At 50.9% G+C, this 21,576-nt stretch overlaps 1 protein-coding gene across 9 annotated transcripts in view; it reads right to left on the bottom strand.

Moving 5' to 3' along the window:
* NFATC1 (nuclear factor of activated T cells 1) overlaps positions 1-21,576 on the bottom strand; it is a 105,731-nt gene that overhangs the window by 15,561 nt on the left and 68,594 nt on the right. The gene's annotated exons all lie outside the window — the stretch shown is intronic.

Below are 21,576 nucleotides of genomic sequence, written 5' to 3'. Positions count from 1 at the left end.
TTGGGCAGTACTGTGTGCTGGCATCTCAGGTGTGCTGTCCTCAGCTCCACGTCCTCTCCGAGCCATTTCCCAGCCGGCAGCCCATCCCTCAGGCCGGCCAGAGAGGAAGTAGCAGAAGCCCCGAGCGTCTGTCCTCTGCACACCCCACGGTGCGCCTTCCTCCCAGGGACTCAGCCTCAGCCGCGGCATCTCCAGCAAGGGTCCCTCCCAGACCTCTGCGGAGCTCCACGCACAGCTCCCCATCGTCGCTCCCCACTGCCCGAGGCTGCCTTTGCCTCTCACCACCCACACCCGGCCCGCATCCTGCCTGTCCCCACACGGGTCCGGAATACGGACACGTCCGCCCACTTGTCCTCAGGTCCACCACTTCCACAGCCCACTCGGCCACCGGCTCTCAATGGGGTTCCCTCGGCACTTCCCACCCACAGCCAGAGCGAGCGCTGCCGAGGCGAAAATCTGTCCTTAAGGGCCCGTGTGCCCCTGGGGAGACCCATCTCCTCGTGCCCCTCTGTCCACCCCACCCCAGTGGCATCCAGGTGCACCCTGACACCTCTTCCCGAGTCCGGCTGTGATGTCCGTGCCCCAGGATGCCCACAACCCGCTCTCGGCCTCTCCCAGCCACCTGAGGAGGGCCACCTGGTGCCCCGTCCTCGCCAGAGGTGCCTGCTGAGTCCGGTTTCACTGCACGATTCTTTACCGTCTTGTCCACACCCCCCACAGGCTGAGCCCACTCTAAGGGTAAAAGCTGTCCCTGTGAATGTAGACAAAACTGACCAGCATGGGGCCTGTGTTTCCACTCTGTAAAGGTCTGAACAGAAAGATCCAGAAGGCATGAAGAGCAGTGCACAGGGACCCGCTGGTCAGTTACCCTTAAACATTCCCAATCTGGAAAACAAAAGGTAGGAGAGAGAGGCCAAGTCAGAAAACGCACAGGCAAAGGAGACAGGTCCCATAATCTTTAGGGCATATCGACCCTGGCGTGGGAACAAACACCCGAGATTGAATTTTGGTATTGATTATCCAATTATTAATCTTTACAGAAGCTATTCCAACACTGCATGTAATGAGCAATTCATCAAAGCATATTAGGTGCCATGGACGTTGCAGCCAGTACGAAGGGCCATTAAGTCCTTGTAATTGCACATTACTGGGCTTTCGTTCTCCTAAATCGAATCAGCGGGACCTTACGCACGCGCTCTGACCCTCTGGAATGACTCTCTGAGGATGTGCCCCCGCTAACCACCAAGACCAGCAGCCCGGTGGAACCCCTAAGACCATCTCAGCCAGGTAGTGGGACAGCATTACTAAGGACACTGGCAAGAACAGGTGAGGAAATCACCTGAGTTTCCTTCCTGAACACAGACAGGAGGCGGGGGGCCGTGAACTGGGGGCCACGGTGCAGCGGGGACACCTTCCCACTTCCTGGGGGAAATTCTTCCCACCAACCACTCCCAAACCTAACAGCGGTGGGACCTTCCGTGGAGTCACACTAAGTGCAGTTCCCGTGTGAGCAGAGACACCCGAGCAGATGACCCGTCCGCCTTGGCCCTGGACTGGATTCCTCTCCAAGTCCCTCCTGATGCCACCCTGAGCCCTCAGGTTCACCGTAACCATCGCCTCTGCGAGTCCCTGGGCTCCTCACTGGCAGCGTCTGGTGGCACTGCGCTGTCCTCCCGCTGGGGTTTCACGGTTCAGGCACATGCCCTGCCCTTGTCCTCATGGCCTTGTCCTCATGGCCCTGCTGTGCCAGAACTACGTGCAGAGCCTGCAGACACTGGCTGCCCACGTCCACAGTAGAAAGCTGAGTGCATCCCTCCGCGCGTCTCTGAGCAGCACCCGGGAAGTCTGCTCAGGGCGCAGTCACTGCCGTGGAAATCTGCATGCTGTTTGCTGCAGTTTTTCCTTTTCTTTTCTACAAGCTGTCTGTTTGGAAAATTTAATTCTTTCTCTCTTGGTTTAAATTTGGTTTCTGAAGAAGCCTTAAAATATGTCCTCAGATAAAACACTGACTAGGTAAGAAACAAGCTACTTGGAGAGACCCGTTCACCGTAGACGTTCAGCAGACCAGTGAGACCATCGCTGCCCCTGGACTGAAGCTGCTGCGGCTGGCCATGGCGCCTCACTGAGCCTCGGGACATGTCTGCAGCCTGTTTCCATAACAACAAGTCATAAAGACCCAGATGACGTGGAGGGGACCCCAAGCACAGTCCAGGAGCTGGGGGGGGGAGGGGGTGGAGGAGAGGGGTTCTATGTTCTGCACCTGCACTCTCCACAGCTGTGGGACATTTAAAATCCACTCCCTCGTTCAAGAGCAAAAGTGCACATTTTACCAAACGCCCTGGAATTCAGCTGGACAAGTGGAGATCACTGACCAAATCAATGTGATCAATACTTTAGAAATCCCGTGAGTGTCAAGACCCTGGTGAACGGGCCAGTGAGTGACTGTGTGCATCCACAGTTCCTCTAACCAGCAAGTGGCACTGAGAGACCTGAAGGAATTACGATTAAGTCCCCTTCTGCTCACCTTCCTGCCATTTAGGAAGTGCATGGGGCATGGCGAGGGAGTGGGGCACCCTCTGCTCACACCCGGCTCCTCTACAGGCCGCCTCCCCCTGCCCCGCCACCCACGTCTCAGCCACTCTCGCCCCCCTCAGGTGGCCGGGGGCTTTGAAGACTTAACAAGGGGGACAATGTAGGGGAGCTCTGGTCAACAAGGGTGCACGTGGACATCAGTATTTTTATGAGCCAGAGGCCATGAAACCTGTTGCCAACCTGGCCCTGAAATCAGAGAGAAACAGGGAGCCGCCCAGAGGAGGAAGCCGCGGGCGAGGGCCTGGCGATGCTGGGGAAAGGCTCCCTCGGAAGCCCAGGTCAAAACTCAGCTCCCAGGAGCCTGCCGCCTCCGGAGAGTGCTCTCCAACCCATCAATCACCCACTTTCCATCTGCCGGCTTCTCCGCAATGCTTTATTCTACATTATCACGGCAGGAAACGGCACACAGGGTGGAAAGCTGGCATTGGATCCAGTGGAAACCATCGTTTCCCTCCTAGGGAGTGAGAGAGATTGTGAAAAGAGCATCAAACATCGTGGTTCACGGTTCGTGTGGCGATGAAGATAAGGGGTTTGGGAGGGGTGCTCGGATGAGTTTGAAGGACAGTCAGACCTATGCTTCAAATGCTCTGTAATCCAGTTCAAACACCTCATTAACACACAGACACTGACTAACAGTTTTGAGCCTTTCTTTCTTTCTTTCTTTCTTTCTTTCTTTCTTTCTTTCTTTCTTTCTTTCTTTCTCTCTCTCTCTCTCTCTCTCTCTCTCTCTCTCTCTCTCTCTCTCTCTCTCTCTCTTTCTTTCTTTCTTTATTAAAAAAATATACTTTTATTGACCTCAAAGAGAGGAAGGGAGAGGGAGAGAAATAGAAACATCAGTGATGAGAGAGAACCATTGATTGGCTGCCTCCTGCTCATCCCCCTTCTGGGGATCGAGCCCACAACCTGGGCATGTGCCCTTGACCGAAATGGAACCCGGGACCCTTCAGTCCACAGGCCGGCGCTCTATCCATTGAGCCAAACCAGCCAGGGCTGAGCTCCTTTCTTAAATTTAAACGCATAAAAATACCGACATATGGCTCCTGCCCCCCAACATGCGTAGCTGTCCCGTAGCGGCCTTTTTAAGTGTGCCGCAGACGCTCCTGCCGAGGCCAGAGCAACTGCTCAGGTGACGGGGGGACGGCCCCCTCCGGCTGGCCAGCGGCTGCCACCTCACTCCATCCATCCATCCATCCATCCATCCATCCATCCATCACCTCTTCTCTCCAGCCATCTGCCAGGAGGAAATAACTCTGCTGTGCTGGGAGCCTGGGGATCCCAGAAAACAATCTTAAATCTACAGAAATAATTGAAGTTCACTTCTGCTGAGCTGCTCGGTTCCATTCTGATTTTTATTACAATGTCAACAAGAGTTTAATTTGTTTTAAAGTTTAGGTTCTTAACTCTGAGTGATAGACGGTAGTTTACAGCGTGCTGGCAACAGCTACTGTGGAAGAAAAGGAAAATGCACATAAAGGCGACTGAGTTTGACGCTGTGAAAGCAGGAGCTGCGCCAAAAGCAGCAAACAGCACGGCTCCCCCTCCCGGGACCACGGCAGCCCCGACACGTGACCTCAGTACATTTCCACCCTGACCAATCTCGCCTGGGCCGTAATGAAGAGGAAATGTCCTAAAATGTAATTTCTCGCACTAAACACTCGCAGATGCTAGCGAGATCGCTGACGGAGCCACTGTCGCATCTGGGCCCCTCGCGAAGCACCGGTCCCAGAGCAAACGCTCAGGAGCAGGGAGAGGGGGCAGACGCCCGCCCGCCCGCCCGTGGACAGGGCCACGCAGAGCGTGTGTCTTCCAGGCACTCTGAGCCGCCTGGACCGAGCTGAGTAGGAGAGGACCCGTCTGCACAGAACTGCTCGGCCCTCAAACACGACCTCACGAACGTCAGCCCTGGGTTTTCCAACCTGGTTTCCGCTGGGGCAAAGCTCAACCCTGTTAAAGTCATCTGCAGGGGCCCACAGGGCAAAACTGCAGGCCTGCCCCTTTCATGGGCAGAGAGGGTGGAGGAGACGGTCCAGGAAGGAGGCTCAGGGGTGCTGCCCATGTGTGGGTCCCGCCCCCCAGGGCAGAGGGAGCTGCCGGCCTCACCACCTGGAGCCTTGGCCGGCCAGGGCCCCAAGGCGATGGCAAAGCTCCCCGCTTGTCTGCGAAGCCAGACAGCGTCTCTGCTGCACTTTTCCCTCTTCCCTCCTGTGACGGCTGGACTGCAGCCAGGGCCCCGGGTAAATCACAGACGTTTCTAGATGTTCCTGAGGGCTCTGAGCTCCCACTGTCTTCCAGGGCCCACTTCCTGCCGTATCTGAAATAACAGCAGCTGTGAGGGCCTGATAGGGCCTGGCCCGGCATGCCTTCACCCCCAGGCGGGAGGGAGGACAGGCTGGGGGCCGATAACACCCGCCCCTGGCCCACGGAGGTGACCGCATCCTGCACTGTCTGCCCCCGTTTTGGGACAAAAGAAAATCAGCGTCTGGGCCCTGGGAGCCATCACTGTGCTCGGAGGGAGGGGCCTGGCTGACTGGCCTATTGTCCCAAGTATCAGGCCGTGATTAAGCTGAGGTCTCTGGGCGTGATAAGGGCGGAAGTTTCAAAGGCTTTCTTTGTTCTTTATATTATAATCTGGAAGGAAGGAAGAACCCAGTTTCAAAATTCAAACTGAAAAGGTAAAGGGACTCGAACTTCCGCATGCCTACCCGGACAGAGGCCCTCCATCGCCCGCGTCAGAGGACGGGACGGCGTCCATCCTGCTGGGGCCACAGGTGGAGTTGTTCCCATCACCTCGGTCCAGGCTTTAAAGACAGCCCTTAATTTAACTGAACAGTATGTAACAGAGAGGCACACGTGTTTATTCCCTAAGAGAAATTCTACCATCAGCATGGCGTACAGGGCTGAGAGGACCCGTCTAACATAGAGCTAGAATTTTCTCCCAACACTTCTTAAAGAATGAGTCCTGGGACCACATGTGCTCTCCGCACAAACTGAAAACTACGTGACACACACCGGCCCGAGCTTTGCACCCACCGAGTCTCCTTTGGAGCAGAGCATGTTAGAGGCTCATTAAGCACATTACCAAACGATGCTTAACCTTGAACACTCCTTGTGAGAGAAGTTCCTTGAGCTGTACGGGAGAAGCAGACCCGGACTCATCCTTGGAAACGTCCCTGTGCCAAGCGATTTTCTGCCTCTGCTTTTCTGGACATTTTTATACAAATGGAACTATACTGTGGGGTCTCTTGTGTTTGGCCCTTTTGACTCAGCATCATGGTTTCAGGATTCACCCATGTCCTAGCATGAATTAGTACTTCATTCCTTCTTGTGGCTGAATAATACTCCACAGTATAAATACTAGTGTATCTCCCTTTTCCTATTCACCAGTTGCTGGATGTTCAGGTTGTTTCAAAGGTTGGGCTACTGTGACTACTACCTCTGAGAACATTTGTGTGCAAGTCTGCGGGCTCGTGCGTGCTCGTTTCTCGTGGGTAGACACCTAACGGTGGAAGTGATGGGTCCTATGGTAAATTTTTGTTTGACTCTTTTTAAAGACATTGCCAAAGTGACAAGCAATGCGTGAGAGTTCCAATTTCTCCACATCCTCTCCCAAACTGGCTGTTGTCTCCCTGATTATTACAGCCACTACGGTGGGTGAGCAATGTTATCTCATTTGCACTGGCATTTCTTTTGCATCCCTGTGACTAACGATGTCAAGTATCTCTTCATGCACTTAGGAGGCATTCATGTATCATCTCTGGAGAAAAGCCTGTTTACGTCTTGTGCCCAGGTTTTGACTAAGCTGTTTGTCTTAACTGTTGAGATATAATGTTCTTTGTATATTCTGGATACAGGCCCTTTATCAGATACGTGTTTTGCAAATATATTCTCTTGGTCTGTTGCTTGTAGTTTCATTTTTTAAAAAAATATATTTTTATTGATTTCAGAGAGGAAGGGAGAGGGAGAGAGAGATAGAAACATCAGTGATGAGAGAGAACCATTGACCAGCTGCCTCCTGCACGCCCCCTACTGGGGATCGAGCCCGCAACCTGGGCATATACGCCCTTGACTGGAATTGAACCTGGGACCCCTCAGTCCACAGGCTGACGCTCTACCCACTGAGCCAAACCAGCTAGGGTATATTTTCATTTTCTTTTTAAACATATTTCTTTATTGATTTCAGAGAGAAAGGGAGAAGGGGAGAGAGAGCAAAACATCAATGATGAGAATCATTGATTGGCTGCCTCCAGCAGGTCCCCTACTAGGGACTGAACCCGCAACCCAGGCATGTGCCCTTGGCCGAAATCGAACCTGGGACTCTTCAGTCTGCAGGCCAATGCTCTATCCACTGAGCCAAACCAGTTAGGGCTATTTTCATTTTCTTGATGGTATCTTTTGAAGCACAACATTTTTAATTTTGATGAGGTTGAACTTATCAATTTTTTTTTTCTTTTATGGATTGTGTTTCTGGTACTATATCTAAAAAAAAAAATCTTTGCCTAATTTATGGATTTTCTCATATAGTATCTCCTAAGCTTTATTGTTTTAGTTCTTATATTTAATTCCATGATCAATTTCTAGTTAATTGTTTAAGTTCATTTTTTTGGCATGTATTTATCCATTTGTCCCAGCACTATTTTTTTTTTTAAAGGCTATCCTTTGCCCCAATTCAATGGCTTGGCACTTTTGTTAAAAATCAATTTACCAAAAATATAAGGGTTTATTCCTGGACTCTCTATTGTTGCATTGATTTGCATGTCTTGTATCATATCAATACCACACTATCTCGATTATTGCAGCTTTGTAGTGATGTTTGAAATATAGAAGTGTGAGCCTTCCAACTTTGTTCTTTGTTTTATAAATTGCTTTGGCTATTCTGGATCTTTGAAATTTCATATAAATTTTAGGATCATTTCATCAGTTTCTGAGAAAAAAATTTGCTAGAATTTTGGCAGGGACTGTGTTGATTCTATAGATTAATTCCCATGTGATCAAAATTAATCTTGAAAATTTATCCACGCTTGGTTTACGGCCAAGCAGGAAGTCTGTCCTGGAGAAGGGTCCTCACGCATGCACTCTGTGGAGTGTTCTGCAGACGTTATTTAAGTCAAGCTGGTGACAGGACTGTTCAATTGTTTTATTTCCTTGCCGATTTTCTGTCTAGTTGTTCTATCCATTATTGAGGCAGAATATTAAAATCTCCAGCTATTATTTTTCAATTGTCTTTCAATTTATCCCTTCAATTCTGCTAGTTTTTGTTTCATGTATTATGGGTCTCTGTTGTTAGGTGCAAATATATTCATAATTGTTATATCTTTCTACTCAATTTATGTTTTACTCATTATAAATGCCCTCTTTGTCTCCAGTAACATTTTTTTTGGTCCTTACTATTTTGTCTGATGTTAGAATAGCTACTCCAGATCTCTTTTGGTCATTATTTGCATGACATATCTTATCCGCCCTTTTACTTTCACCTACTTGTGCTTTCAGTCTAAAACAGGTCTTTTGTAGACAGCATAGAGTTGGGTCCTGTGGGGTTTTTCCCAATCTAGTCTCACAAGCTCCACCTTTTTATTGGAGCATTTAGGTTTTTTAAATTTTATGTGATTGGACCGTAGGATTTACATTTACCATTTTATGACTTGTTTTCCACATCTTGTGGTTTTTCTTTTTGTTTGTAGTGGCTTTGTTCCTATGATCTTTCATTACCACCTTCGTTCATGTTAAATATATTTTTCCTGGCATATCATTTAAATGCTTTTGATCTTGTTTTGTTTACTATATATTTTAAAGTTATTTTTTTCGTGGTTCCTCTAGGAATTACAATATGCAGTTTAATGTAAAACAATTTCAGATTAATACTTATTTCTAAAAATATATAGAAACTTTGTTCTGATATAGCTTCCTTCCCCATGCCCTCCTTTGTGCTGTTATTGTCACACAAACAATGTGTTTATATATTGTAAGCCCGTCGGAACATTTTATAATGATTGTCTTATGTATTTTTAAAAAATTAGGAGAAGAAAAAAGTTTAAAAACATGCCCATGCTGTCTTTTTTATTTACCTATGCAATTCTTTTCAGCAGTGCTTTTTATTTCTCTGTGTTGATCTGAGTTACCATCTGCCTGAAGGACACCCTTTAGTTCTTCTTGTAGGTCAGATCTGCTGGCAACAAATTCTCTGTATCTTTGCTTTTCTGGGAATAGCTTCATGTCTCCTTTCCTAAAGCCACTTTTGCTAGATACAGACTTATTGGTCAATAGCCTTTTTCTTTCAGTCCTTTGAATACGACATCCCACTGCATTATGGCCTCCATGATTGCTCAAGAGGAGTCAGCTGTTAATCTTATTGAGGCATCTACGTACCTGGTATCTTATTTTTCTCTTGCTGCTTTCAGGACTGTCTCATTTTCTTTGATGTTTGACAGTTTGGTTATGATGTGTCTAGGTGTGAATTTCTGACTTTATCCTATTTAAAATTTGTTAACCTTTTTGGATGTATAGAATAATGTTTTTCATCTAATTGAGAAGATTTTGGCCATTATTTCTTCAATTTTTTTTTTACCCCATTCTTTCTCCTCTCTTTCTGGATTCCCATTAAGCATATGCTTGTATGCTTTATGATGTACCCATGTTCACTTTCCTTTCTTTTTTTCTTTCTATTCCTTAGACTGCATAATACATCAACCTTCCTTCAAGTTTGTTGGTTCTTTTACTCTGTGAGCTCCAATCTAATGAATTTTTAATTTCAGTTATTGTATTTTTACACACTAGTATTTTTACTTAGCTCTTTTCTAAATAAAATTTCTATATCATTACTGAATATCTCTCTTTAGTGAGAGTTGTCATACTCACTTTCAAACTCTTTAAACATTGATTCCTTTGGTTCTTTGAACATATACTATATAGTAGCTGATCTGAAGCCTTGGCTACTAAATTCAACACTAGAGCCCTCTCGGGACACTTTCTGTTGCCTGTGGGTTAGTACCGCGCCCCCCCCTGCCCCCACATATAAGACGTATTTTTGTGTTTCTCATAATTTTTTGGTTGAAACTGGACATTATAGATAATATATTGCAGCAGAAACAGCCCTTCCCCCATGATGTGTTGTTACTGTGGACTCTTTTCTTCTCCCTGTTGCTGTTCACTTGATTAGTGGCTTTTCTGAACTAACGGTGTGGCCACTAAGTTCTCTGTCCTCCTTTAAAAAAAATATCTTGCTTTTATGTTTAAACTAGGCTTCTAGGGGTCACCCTCAGGTTAGTGTAGTTTAATGGTCAGTCGGTTAAATGCCATTAGGCAATTTGTCAAGGAGATCTGTGTGTTGCAGGGAATTCACAAGTCAGCCTTAGCTTTCACTCGTGCTTGTGCAGGGTCTCAAGGTCAGCCAGAGGTGAATGACTGGAGCCCTCTCTTTCCCTAGGTCTTCCCTGAGCATGCGCACATCTGTGTGCACATGTGCAGTCTTCTAGGTCCCCAGGAATATGTCAGTGTTTTTCACCACCCCCCCGCCCCCCCCCCCGCCGTGGTCATCTAGTTAGGTTTAGTCCCTGTTTGTTCCAATTGAGACCACAGTGTTGGGCAGCTCCAATGAGCATAATTCCAGCATCCATAATTTTTTTTTTTTATCCTCACACAAGGACACATTCATTGATTTTAGAGATAGGAAGGGAGGGAGGGAGGGAGGGAGGGAGGGAGGGGGAGAGAGAGAGAGAGAGAGAGAGAGAGAGAGAGAGAGAGAGAGAGAGAGAGAAACATTGATGTGACAGAGAAACATGGATCAGTTGCCTCCTGGACATGCCGTGACTGGGGATGGAACTTGCAACCTAGGTATGTGCCCTGACCAGGAATTGAACCTATAACCCTTTGCTGCACAGAATGATGCTCCAACCGACTGAGCCACCCAGCCAGGCCAGCACCCATTGTTTCTGATGATGCCGGAGGAATGCAGCTTTTCCAGGGAGCTCATGACGAGTCAAAATACTGTGGGGATGGGGTTCTTAATGGGACCCCCAAAGAGGCCAATCTCCGGCACTGTCTGTGAAGTGCTCGCTTTTCATGGAGCTGGCGGGGAGGTGGCAACAGCCCAGGTTAAAACATCACAGGCCGTACTCTTCTCACCAAGGCCCAGTTCTGCATGAGTAAATGTTTCTCACTTGTCCTGCCTGTTTGGTAATTTCCAGGCTCTGAAATTACTGACTGGAGAGTTTTGTCAGTATTTTTATTGCTTCTGGGGGGAGGGATTCATCAAGGTCCTCTCTCCATCACGTTGGAAGTCCCATTTGTCCTCCAGGCCTTCTTGAGTTACCAAATGTGCCTCAGTTAATCACCAGAAGTTCTCTGATGAAGAAAAATAGACACCACACTCCTCTTCAGCTCCCAAGGCCCACTCGCACTTGGAAGCTAGACTTTTGACCAGGAATCTTTGCTGATCACACCTCTAGTGGGGGGAGGGGGGGAGATATTCAGCATTATAGCTAAACCTCAGCAGAGCAGACAGACTGTTCAAATCAGAGCTGGCAGACTGAGGGAGTGTCCCTGGCTCTGTCACTCATTAACTGTGCTTCTGCGGAGCAAGTCCAATGGCATTTCTGCCTAAACCTCAGTTTCCTTCTCTGCCAGGTGGGCTTACCATGGGCAGCTGTGCCCCAGAGGATTGTTGCAAGGTCGGGTATGAAAACGGAGAGGATATATATAAAAGTCACCCGGGGAAGTACCGAAGGCCACGCATCCAGTACTGACTACTATTAACTGCCGCTTGGGTTTTCTGTGAGTTGGCAACGCTGTGTCACTGAGGACTGGGAACAACTCTCTCAGCTCTGACGGGAAGACAATTAGTACAACTGCAAATGTCTGTGTTCTCCTCTGGACCTGATGGACATCTGTGAGCCGGTGAACACTGTTCCTCGGGAATCCGTACGTGAGGCCACACTTTTGTATCAGGAAGATCACTTGGAAGTGTCCGTGTTTAGCTGGCTCTCCGCCTGGAGCTGCAGGGCACAGAGCCAAGCGCCTGGCTCACGTTACAGGGCCTTGGCCCCACTTGCGAAAACACAGTTGTCCGACAGATGTAGACAGAGCCCGGCACTGCCCTGGTCACCGCTCTCCCCGAAGAGACGCCAAGCCCTGACGGTCTATCAACAGCTGGGCTTTGTGAATGTGGCTATTGTGCTCCTAAATGCCCCGCTTTGTGGCTTCACGCTCCGGTGACACAGCGCAGTGGCATGCTACTGGCCGGCTCACAGATCTGAGGGCGTCTGTGCAGAGCGCTCGTTCCTGAGGGCGAGCATCAGAGAAGGAGCACGCAGAGCCCGGGCCACCGCCGCACACTGGTCCGAAACGCAGACAAAGCTACCTGAGTGCTTCTGGGACGGCGCCCACCTCTCTGCAGGAGGAAACGGTGTATCTCACAAAAAACCCCGACAACACAACCGTGCAGTGCTCACGTGCTCACGCACAGACACCTTGTTACTGCTCAGAGCTCGCCTGTGACAAAGGGCAGCCAGTCACGAGCGGGCCCACCTGGCCCGCACGCAGTCCTACCTGACCATCAGCTCCCGCTCCCTCTTGCTTCTTGGGGACAAGTGTTTTCGGCACCAAACAGCTCTGAATGGTGCCGCCGGTCCAGGCTGCACGAGACCCCTGGCTCCTCCTTTTTGTTTCCTTCTGCCCCACCCCATTTCTTTTCCTCAAATTAATAACCTCAAACAACTCTCCATTTAAAGAAGGGGATGAGCTAAGACCTCTCATTAAAAGAGAAAGAAGAGGGCTGATTCGTTGAAAGCAAACCCACCAGATTCCCTTCCAAGCACATAGAAAATCACCGGGCTGCAGAACGGGGCTTGTGAGAAAGGCGTGTCACTCAAAGCATTCTGAGCTTATTGTTAACGTGTGCGTCAGGCGGCCGAGCCAAGTGCCCAGGACCTCGCAGACGCCGGAGCCCTTCACCCCCACCGAGGAAGGAACAGAAGACACGCTGCCGTCACAGCCCTATTTATGGACAACCTGACTCAGAGGACACGCAGAGCCGTGCCTGCCTTTCCATTCCTTCCTCACCAAGGGGCAGGTCCCCACCTGCTGCTTCCCGGGAGTCCACGGCAACGGGTTTCCAACACGAACACACACACCTTCCAAGATACAGCAGAGACCATGCTTGTCTCAGCCTCCACAGGTTAGCAAGATGGTCCTCACACCAACCGCCAGTCATTGGTGGTTTGCAGGTGATGGTCGGGTTTATCTATTCTAGACAAACACTAAGATATTTAAGCCAATGTCTGAGCCCCTCGAAGGCACAGAGTCCATGGGAGGTCGGCTCCACATCTCTGTGTAGAGCAGTGGTTCTTGTTGTGCCCAGATTTCAAAGTTCCCAAGACCCCCAGGGAGCCAGTCAGTCCGATGCAAAAGCAAAGAGTCATCTATTTCAAACCCGGGTTTGGCTCCCCTGCCACACTCACCGATGTAACGGTAAGCTCCAGTGGCCAAGAGAGAGAGAGGCCTGATGGGACAGGGGGTTTTAAAGGGGGGTGGAGTGAGGCCAGGAGAGGGGACTGTGGGCCCCACTGATTGGCCAGGCGCGAGTCGGGTCATCTCTATGGCGCGCACGTCCCTTGATTGTCATTGGTTAGTTTAAAGAAATCCTGGGCGTGGCCAGCAGGGGCCTGGGCTTCCGGGAAGAAGGCACTCTCCTGAGCACATGGCGGCCGCCCCAAAAATGGAGGACCCAGGGCAAGATGGAGGGTGCAGTCCTAGCCCCCCCCAGGGCGAGCTGAGCCCGGGCTCCAGGGGCCAGTCCGGTTGCTGGGGGTCCAGTAGATCGACCAGTTCCAGCCCAGGCAGGAAGTCCACATCCTCCGTCTCGTTCCCGGGGGTGTCGGCGATCGCCTCCTCCTCCATCTCCTCGGGCGAGGGCACGCGCCCCGCCCCGCCGCTGCTGCTGCTGCGTGGGTCCGGTCCGGGGGCGGCGGGCGGGTGGCAGCCTGCGCCGGGCTCCCGCCGTGGGCTGGGGAGTCGGTGCCCGAGGCCGCCAGCAGCGTGGTCAGGCCCTGAGACGACTGGCCCTTTCAATCCCCCCTTTGTCTTGGAACTTCCGGCTCAATCATGAGACGGACTGCATTTCTATTCCACCGTTGCTAGAGGCCCGTACTGGGCATACAGAACTATCAACTGAACTATCCCTATAAGCTTAACAAATGGTCTGGTGGAAGGGAAAGAAACCATTTTAGATTCAACAACTTCTATTGAAATAGGATTTTTCTTCTTAAAATTCCTCCATGCCTATCAAAAAGCCAAATCAAGATTAATTTATCTACTGTCCTGATGTTTGCATAAACACAACAAGAATGGTAACTGACTATCTTTGCTGGAATTTCATGGTTGAACCTTAATGTGCCCCGTAGGGCCAGGAAGCCAAGCCATCCAGATGCCATCAGGCCTGCCTGCAGTATCTGCTGAGTTAGGTGAATCCCTCACCTGTAGCAACTCCACCTGAGCCCACGCTCCAGGCTTTAAGGCCCATCTCAGTAGCCCTCCTACTCGTTGCGGCCCAGAGTGTGTGGGGGTTCCGCAGGGATGCAGAGGCATCTTTACTGCTCCCCTTCTACTCTTACCAACCGCCAGTGATGGTAGGGCATGGGCCTGACGCTCCAGCGCCAGCCATCTTCAGGGCTCCCAAGCAGGATACCAGGCTTTCTTCGTGGCATTCTTAGTGGCTTCAAGTCTTTAGAGCTCAGACAGGGCTCTTTAAAACATGATACTCCAGTCAAAGTTTTCCGTTAATAAAACCATTATTAGGAACCAGTCTCATTGGATCTATGCAAAGAAACGTACTTATTTAGCATTGCCAGATTTCGGAGGAATTACATAAGGAGAAAAACATACTGATCTACTCTAAGATTTTCTGACTTTCCTTGCTAATTCCTTTTCATGGATTTAAAACAAAACAGTAACTGTTGGTATAAAACCTTCTTTCTATGCATAACTATTCCTCAGACCTTCTATTCTAAACAGGCTTTTTCCAGTTTTACTACCCCTGACATGGGCATGGTGACTCAGGCCTGCAAGACAGTATTACAGGCTGCCAACTGTTAGCTGTCTCTCAACAGAGACCAAAACCTGATGGGCACCGTTCCCTGCCCAGTTGGACACCTGCCCTCTTGGCAGCTAGGCACCCTTTACTTTTGGGGGTCACCCCACACAGCTCCCTTCCAGGATAGCCAACATACATTCAAAACCTGCAAAAGAATCAAAAGTTAATATAACATATCAATACAATGAAAAACATGTGACCCCATAAATTGTCCTTGTCTCTTTGGAGCCTTGTCCATGAAGATGCAGGCATTATCTAAGTGTATTACACAGTATTGTGGGGGCTCCTGGTGACAGGAGTGATCGCGAGCCATGTTACCGGCATCAGGCAGGTCGAGCACGCCGTAGCTTGAGCTTGAGCGGGTTGTGTTGATCTCGATCGATGCTCCATTTGGTGATGAAGTCTTTCTGGGTCATGGATGGATCCGCTGACCGGACGTGAGTGTGATGGATCCAGGTCGCGACACCGTCTACCTTTACAGTCTTGGGATCTTGAGCAGACAGGAACAGATGTGGAGGCCTCCCTTTCTCACATCCTAGGACAGGACTTTTGACCTATGTCTCATCCAGATAGAAACGGTCCACATTTATATCACAAAATACCAACAAATCAGTTTCAGTTGTGTAGCCAGTCTGAGTTTTGACTTCTCTCTGGAAGTCTCAGAGATGGTGAATACCATCTAGAAGCTATTAATCCATTCACACAGTCCCCCAAAAGTTAAAGAGGAAGGAAAGAATCATTCAATGTCACTCAAGAGGATTTTGGCGAAACAACAAAATTGACAGATTAAACACATTGGAAAACCAAGGCCAGAAGTACCCTCTGACGCTTCAGGGGTACCAAGGAAGGAGAAGTTAGGCCACAACCAGCCCTTCTCACAATCCACCATTAGTGACCAGTCCCAGCTCACTGGTCTACCATCCATTTAACATATCTTTTTTCCTCCTATCACACCAAGGCCATGCTTTCCAGGTAGCTAGAACTTTTAGCCTTAATTTTTAGGTGATTAGCACTAGTTAAACAATTTTAAACAACAAAGATACATATTTAAGTAAACACATTATCTAGAACCTAGGTTAAACTTAGGCATATCCTGGGTCTCCCAAATACTGAGTTGGCAAGGTAACTGGAGCCCTTTAAGATCAGTATGAAACCACAGTTTCTACCTGAAGGACTTTGACATAACCTTTAATTGTCCTTAGTTTAAGGAAGGCAGTGTTTTCTAGATTTCATTTCTCAATACTTAACCAACAGATTTAATTCTGTCTTCTAGATTTTTCATGAGGCAAATTACTTTTTACTTTCAAGTGGCTCTGGAGAACCACATTCGAGCCTTGCAAGACAGGTTTTTGGCCTCCCTGGTCTTTTCAGATGTAAATTGACCACATTCTTTAAGATTTTGCTGCAGGCAGGAGGCGACTATCTCCTCCCTCCATTAAGAAAAGCTTTCTTAATTAACAAAGGACCAGTTTTTTTTTTTTTTTTTTTCCCTTTCGAAAAACTGTTCTTTATTATGGATTAGTCTTGGGATTTATCCTGCACTTTTGAAAGGAGACGCTAGCTTAAAACCCTATCCAAAATCGGACGGTGCGCACATTAGTTTTAAGCCGGCTTTTCTCCCTACAAGTGCACAGAAATCCCAGACGCATTTACTTGGGGAGGGGGTGACCTGTTTCCACAGACCCTCACTCAGGCGGCCGTGGACTACCACACAAAGGAGGGGGGAGGGCAGTCCCCCTCCCTCCACACTCAGACATTCAAACAATCCATTCAATTCCTAACAACTTCCCAACCCCTGAGGGAGCTCTAAAGCCTCCCCCAGTCTCCTTGAAATGATCAATCACAATACCCAAAGGTGCAGTCTGAGTCCATCCCATAACATCCATCCAGTACAAACACAGAACACTAAACAGGGCCCGAAAATACAGGCTTCCAATTCCATGGAAGCCAAACCCGAAAGCTAGACAATGGCCTTATACCAAACTAGCTAGCAGGAGCGACCTGCTTTCCGCGAGGGGCATATCCATCCCTCTGAGGGGCATATCCATCCCTCCTGGGGTGAGGGGCATATCCATCCCTCCTGGGGAGCGGAACGTCTTCCAACTCTCCCCCGCCTGTGGTCGTTCACGGCGCGTCCGCCTAGACCCCTCAGGCAATCCAGAAACGAGCTCAAACAGAACAGAACACACAAGGACACACACCTACCGCGGTCAGTCAGACTCTTCGGACTGGGGGTCCCTCAGTGGTCCTGGGAATCCCGGACGAGCCCCCAAAATGTTGTGCCCAGATTTCAAAGTTCCCAAGACCCCCAGGGAGCCAGTCAGTCCGATGCAAAAGCAAAGAGTCATCTATTTCAAACCCGGGTTTGGCTCCCCTGCCACACTCACCGATGTAACGGTAAGCTCCAGTGGCCAAGAGAGAGAGAGGCCTGATGGGACAGGGGGTTTTAAAGGGGGGTGGAGTGAGGCCAGGAGAGGGGACTGTGGGCCCCACTGATTGGCCAGGCGCGAGTCGGGTCATCTCTATGGCGCGCACGTCCCTTGATTGTCATTGGTTAGTTTAAAGAAATCCTGGGCGTGGCCAGCAGGGGCCTGGGCTTCCGGGAAGAAGGCACTCTCCTGAGCACATGGCGGCCGCCCCAAAAATGGAGGACCCAGGGCAAGATGGAGGGTGCAGTCCTAGCCCCCCCCAGGGCGAGCTGAGCCCGGGCTCCAGGGGCCAGTCCGGTTGCTGGGGGTCCAGTAGATCGACCAGTTCCAGCCCAGGCAGGAAGTCCACATCCTCCGTCTCGTTCCCGGGGGTGTCGGCGATCGCCTCCTCCTCCATCTCCTCGGGCGAGGGCACGCGCCCCGCCCCGCCGCTGCTGCTGCTGCGTGGGTCCGGTCCGGGGGCGGCGGGCGGGTGGCAGCCTGCGCCGGGCTCCCGCCGTGGGCTGGGGAGTCGGTGCCCGAGGCCGCCAGCAGCGTGGTCAGGCCCTGAGACGACTGGCCCTTTCAGTTCTCAACCTCTGGCCCTTTAAATACAGTTCCTCATGTTGTGACCCAACCATAAAATTATTTTTGTTGCTACTTCATAACTGTAATGTTGCTACTGTTATGAATCATAATGTAAATATCTGATATGCAGATCCCTGTGAAAGGGTCGTTCGACCGCCAAAGGGGTCGCGACCCACAGGTTGAGAACCGCTGGTGTAGAGACTCTGACATCCCAGAGAGGCACACACCGTGCGGAGAGGCCGCCACCGTGGCACCCGGGAAGGGAGCAGCTCGAGGTCCCGCTCCACGGCCTGCAGCTCCGGGCTGGGAACCGGATGAGCTCCTGTCGCAGGGTCTCAAGAGAGCGACTTGTAGAGCTGCTGGGCTCCCGTGGCGACCGGCCGCAGTCCCCATCTCTGTGTGGCACACGGTGCCGTTTTTACGCCTGGTGACCGCCATGCAGACATCCACGTCATTCAGGCTGGACCCTAATGAACTAGGTGCACAGCTGAGCTCAGCCTCCTCTGCGTCGTGTGGCAGGACGTCCACAATATTAACGTGCACAATATTAACGACGCCGCGTGCCTGCTCACCGTAATACAGACTCTTTCAATCACCGTCGGGAACGGGAAGGCCTCAGACGCGGGCGCCGGGCCAGGTTAGTAAAACTTTCCATGAGGAAAGCCTTTTGTTGTCTCCCAGAGCAGCTTAAGCTCAGGAAAGGAGGGGTGGAGGGGCTCGTGGCCCAGACTCGGGGCAGACACGATCCTGGCCGCCTGGTCCACCTGCTTGCTGCTTTAATGACATCGAGACTTCTGGAAACCCTAGAGCTCCTGGAGGAGCTGAAAGGGCCGATTGTGGATTGTGGTGGAGGCGGCAGGGAGGTCGAGGTGACAACAGGGGGTTTTGGCGGCAGACAAGCCAACGCCTTGGGAGCCATCGCTCCAGTTGTAAAGCTCTAAGGAGGGGCTCCGTCTCAGCCAAACTGGGGTGCAGGTCCCCTTCACACAAATGCTGGACTACCCCGTGTGCTTCAGAAATGTTTAGGATATGCCTCCAGCGAATGTATGAAAGTGGGGCACATAAGCAATGATGCAGGTGAGGGTGTGTGGGGGTGAACTGCACGCTCCATGTGAGTAAACCGAGGACATCCCCTTCCCGGGGCGGGGGGTGGTCTCCTTGTGCCGCTCCTCTGACGGGGACGGACAAGGTGTGGCTCCCGCTGCCAGGACTGGGCAAGGTCATCAGGCCTGAGTGCTCAGACCAATTCCAGCCCCTCGGGCTGGGGAGCCCCATCGAGGGAAGCCTAACACGTGGGAGGCTGCATCCCAGAACCTCAGCCTCTGGGAACGGCTGTTCCATGGGAGAGGCTCTCGACAACAGCAATCCACAGAAATCCTGTCCGAGACAGGGCTCACGTGCAGCTTTTGTCACATTTTTTGAATCTACATTTCAAATAACATGAGGTCCATAAAAACCAATCTTTAAAAAACGTGCTCTTGTGGTTCTACTATGATCGGGAAGTCTAAACTGAGAGCCAAAGTCTTAGGAATATTGTTAAACCAAAGAATAAACTGTAATTGAAATATATTTATGGGCTGAGTACCTTTGAAACAAAACCTGAGAGTAGAAACAACCCCAAACAAAGACATCCTAAAATAGGCTGGGATTCCCTTTGAGGCGCGTTTTCTGGGAAGAATGATGGAACATAACTGGGTGAAGAGGTCATACCACAATAAGGTGTTGCAACTCCAAAAGGCTGAGCAATCTGTTCTAGAGATACCGTGAGGCCCGTGGGGCAGGTGACACGCTGGCCTGGAGACGTGGTACAGGTACCCTCCTGGCAAAGGCACACCTGCTGCTCACCCTTCCCCTCCCTGCCCAGGATCAGCCCTGGCCACCCTCGCAGGCCGAGGCAGTGCTCCCAACACACCGAGCACACACTTTGGCACCCTCCGGAACCCTCCTCCACCCACAACAAGCAGGAATGTTGACCGTGTCCCCGTTGGACAAAGTAATTGTAAAAAACCTCAGTTACACAGAACCTCACATGGGGGCCAGCAAAGCATCAGATCACGGAGCTGATGCACCACACAAGCTTTATGGAAGCAACGTAGTTCTGCCCACACCCACGGTCACTCTCTCCAACCACCACATCAACGAACCACAGTGCAAACCCACCCCAAAGGCCCTTAGAATGTAGGGTGGGAGGCTGGAGGCTCAGGTTCCTGTGCTCATGGCATGGCCTCGATTTGATGTCATGCCGTCCCAGGTCTGACCTGCATGGACATCGCTGCTCTAACCAGAGGGCGGGTTCCAGGTTCTGAGGGGTCAGGCTTGGCACAAAAACCTGGCCTCGAGATCCTCCCATGATGCCCTGTCAGTTTGGCTCAGTGGATAGAGTGTTGGCTTGCAGATTGAAGGGTCCTGGGTTTGATTCTGGTGAAGGGCACGTACCTTGGTTGCAGGCTTGATCCTTGGCCCTGGTTGGGCCGCATGCCAGAGGCAACCAATTGATTTTTCTCTCTCACATCGACATTTCTGTCTCTCTCTCTCTCTCTCTCTCTCTCTCTCTCTCTCTCTCTCTTCCCTTCCACTCTCTAAAAATCGATGGAAAAAAATCCTAGGGAGAGGGTCAATAATAATAATAAAAATAAATAAATAAAGATCTTCCCAGGAGCCCTGACTTCTCAGCAGGCGGTTTGCCCACCCTCTGGTGAGACAGGTGCTTTCTCCTCACAGCGGCTGCACAGCGTTAAGTACCCCAAGATTTCCGGGGAGAGCGGGGCTCAGCTATATTCCAAATGCCTACGGGCTCGGGAGACTTCAGCTGCTCAGACAGCAAGAGGCATCGGCTCTGCTTTCTGACGGGGACGGACAAGGTGTGGCTCCCGCTGCCAGGACTGGGCAAGGTCATCAGGCCTGAGTGCTCGGACCAATTCCAGCCCCTCAGGCCGGGGAGCCCCATCGAGGGAAGCCTAACACGTGGGAGGCTGCATCCCAGAACCCTCAGCCTCTGGGAACGGCTGTTCCATGGCAGAGGCTGGTCAGCCGTGGGCACCCACCACCAGCTCTAATAGGCCAAGGGGAATTTGCTCTCCCGTGGGGGCGGATCAGCGTCTCTGTAAGGGGCCCAAGGCCAGGAGGTACTCTGCAGGGGCTCGAGGCTTTCCCCACGTGGTTCTGATTGAGAATCAGCAATGAAATGCACATATGGGCGGGGGGGGGGGTGGTTTGCATGAAAGAGGCACATATTTATAGATATCATTTACTGCTTTCTAGGGAGGCCTCTGGCACAGCTGTCTTAACCACGGTCCCAATCCTGACCCCAAAACGAACATTGCCTTGCTGTCCTGGGCCACACTGAAAAGCTTTGTTTATAACTGTCCTGGGACGACGGAGACTTAGGGGAATAAGGCCCCCAAACGTGGTCTCAAACGGAGCAGACAGAACCTACGTGCGCGGAGCTGCACTGGGCTGGGCCGCGGGACCTCTCAAGGGGCCCAGGACCACGTGTGTGACCTGGAGACAAGTGGGCAGACCAGGGGCGGTTCGTGCATGGCGGAGGGGCAGTGTGTGTGCGGCCAGGGCAGGAGGCTGAGGACAGGGAGCGACTTCTACACTGTTCTACAGGTGACCATGATCACAGGGAAGCAAGAGGAGTATTTGGGGAAAATGAAGAGCAGACGACCTGCTAGAGAGCGTCCTGACCACACAGGCAAGCAGCGTGGGGACTGATGCAGAGGCACAGGCGTCTGAAAGATGTTTGGAGGCAGGACCTCCAGGACTGGAGCTTGGTGTCAGCTGGGAGAGTGACGGGGGGAGCAGGAGCTCATCGGAGGCACCGGGTGGGTGTCAGAGCCCAGAGGAGCAGGAGGGTGCAGTCTTTGGGCACTCGGAGCTCCATGCCCGCACCCCACCAGGCTG

The sequence above is a fragment of the Myotis daubentonii genome, chromosome 8 (genome assembly GCF_963259705.1).
Source record: "Myotis daubentonii chromosome 8, mMyoDau2.1, whole genome shotgun sequence".
NCBI classification, from domain to species: domain Eukaryota; kingdom Metazoa; phylum Chordata; class Mammalia; order Chiroptera; family Vespertilionidae; genus Myotis; species Myotis daubentonii.
The sequence above is the reverse complement of the archived record's forward strand: the minus strand, read 5'-3'. Positions and strand labels throughout refer to the sequence as shown.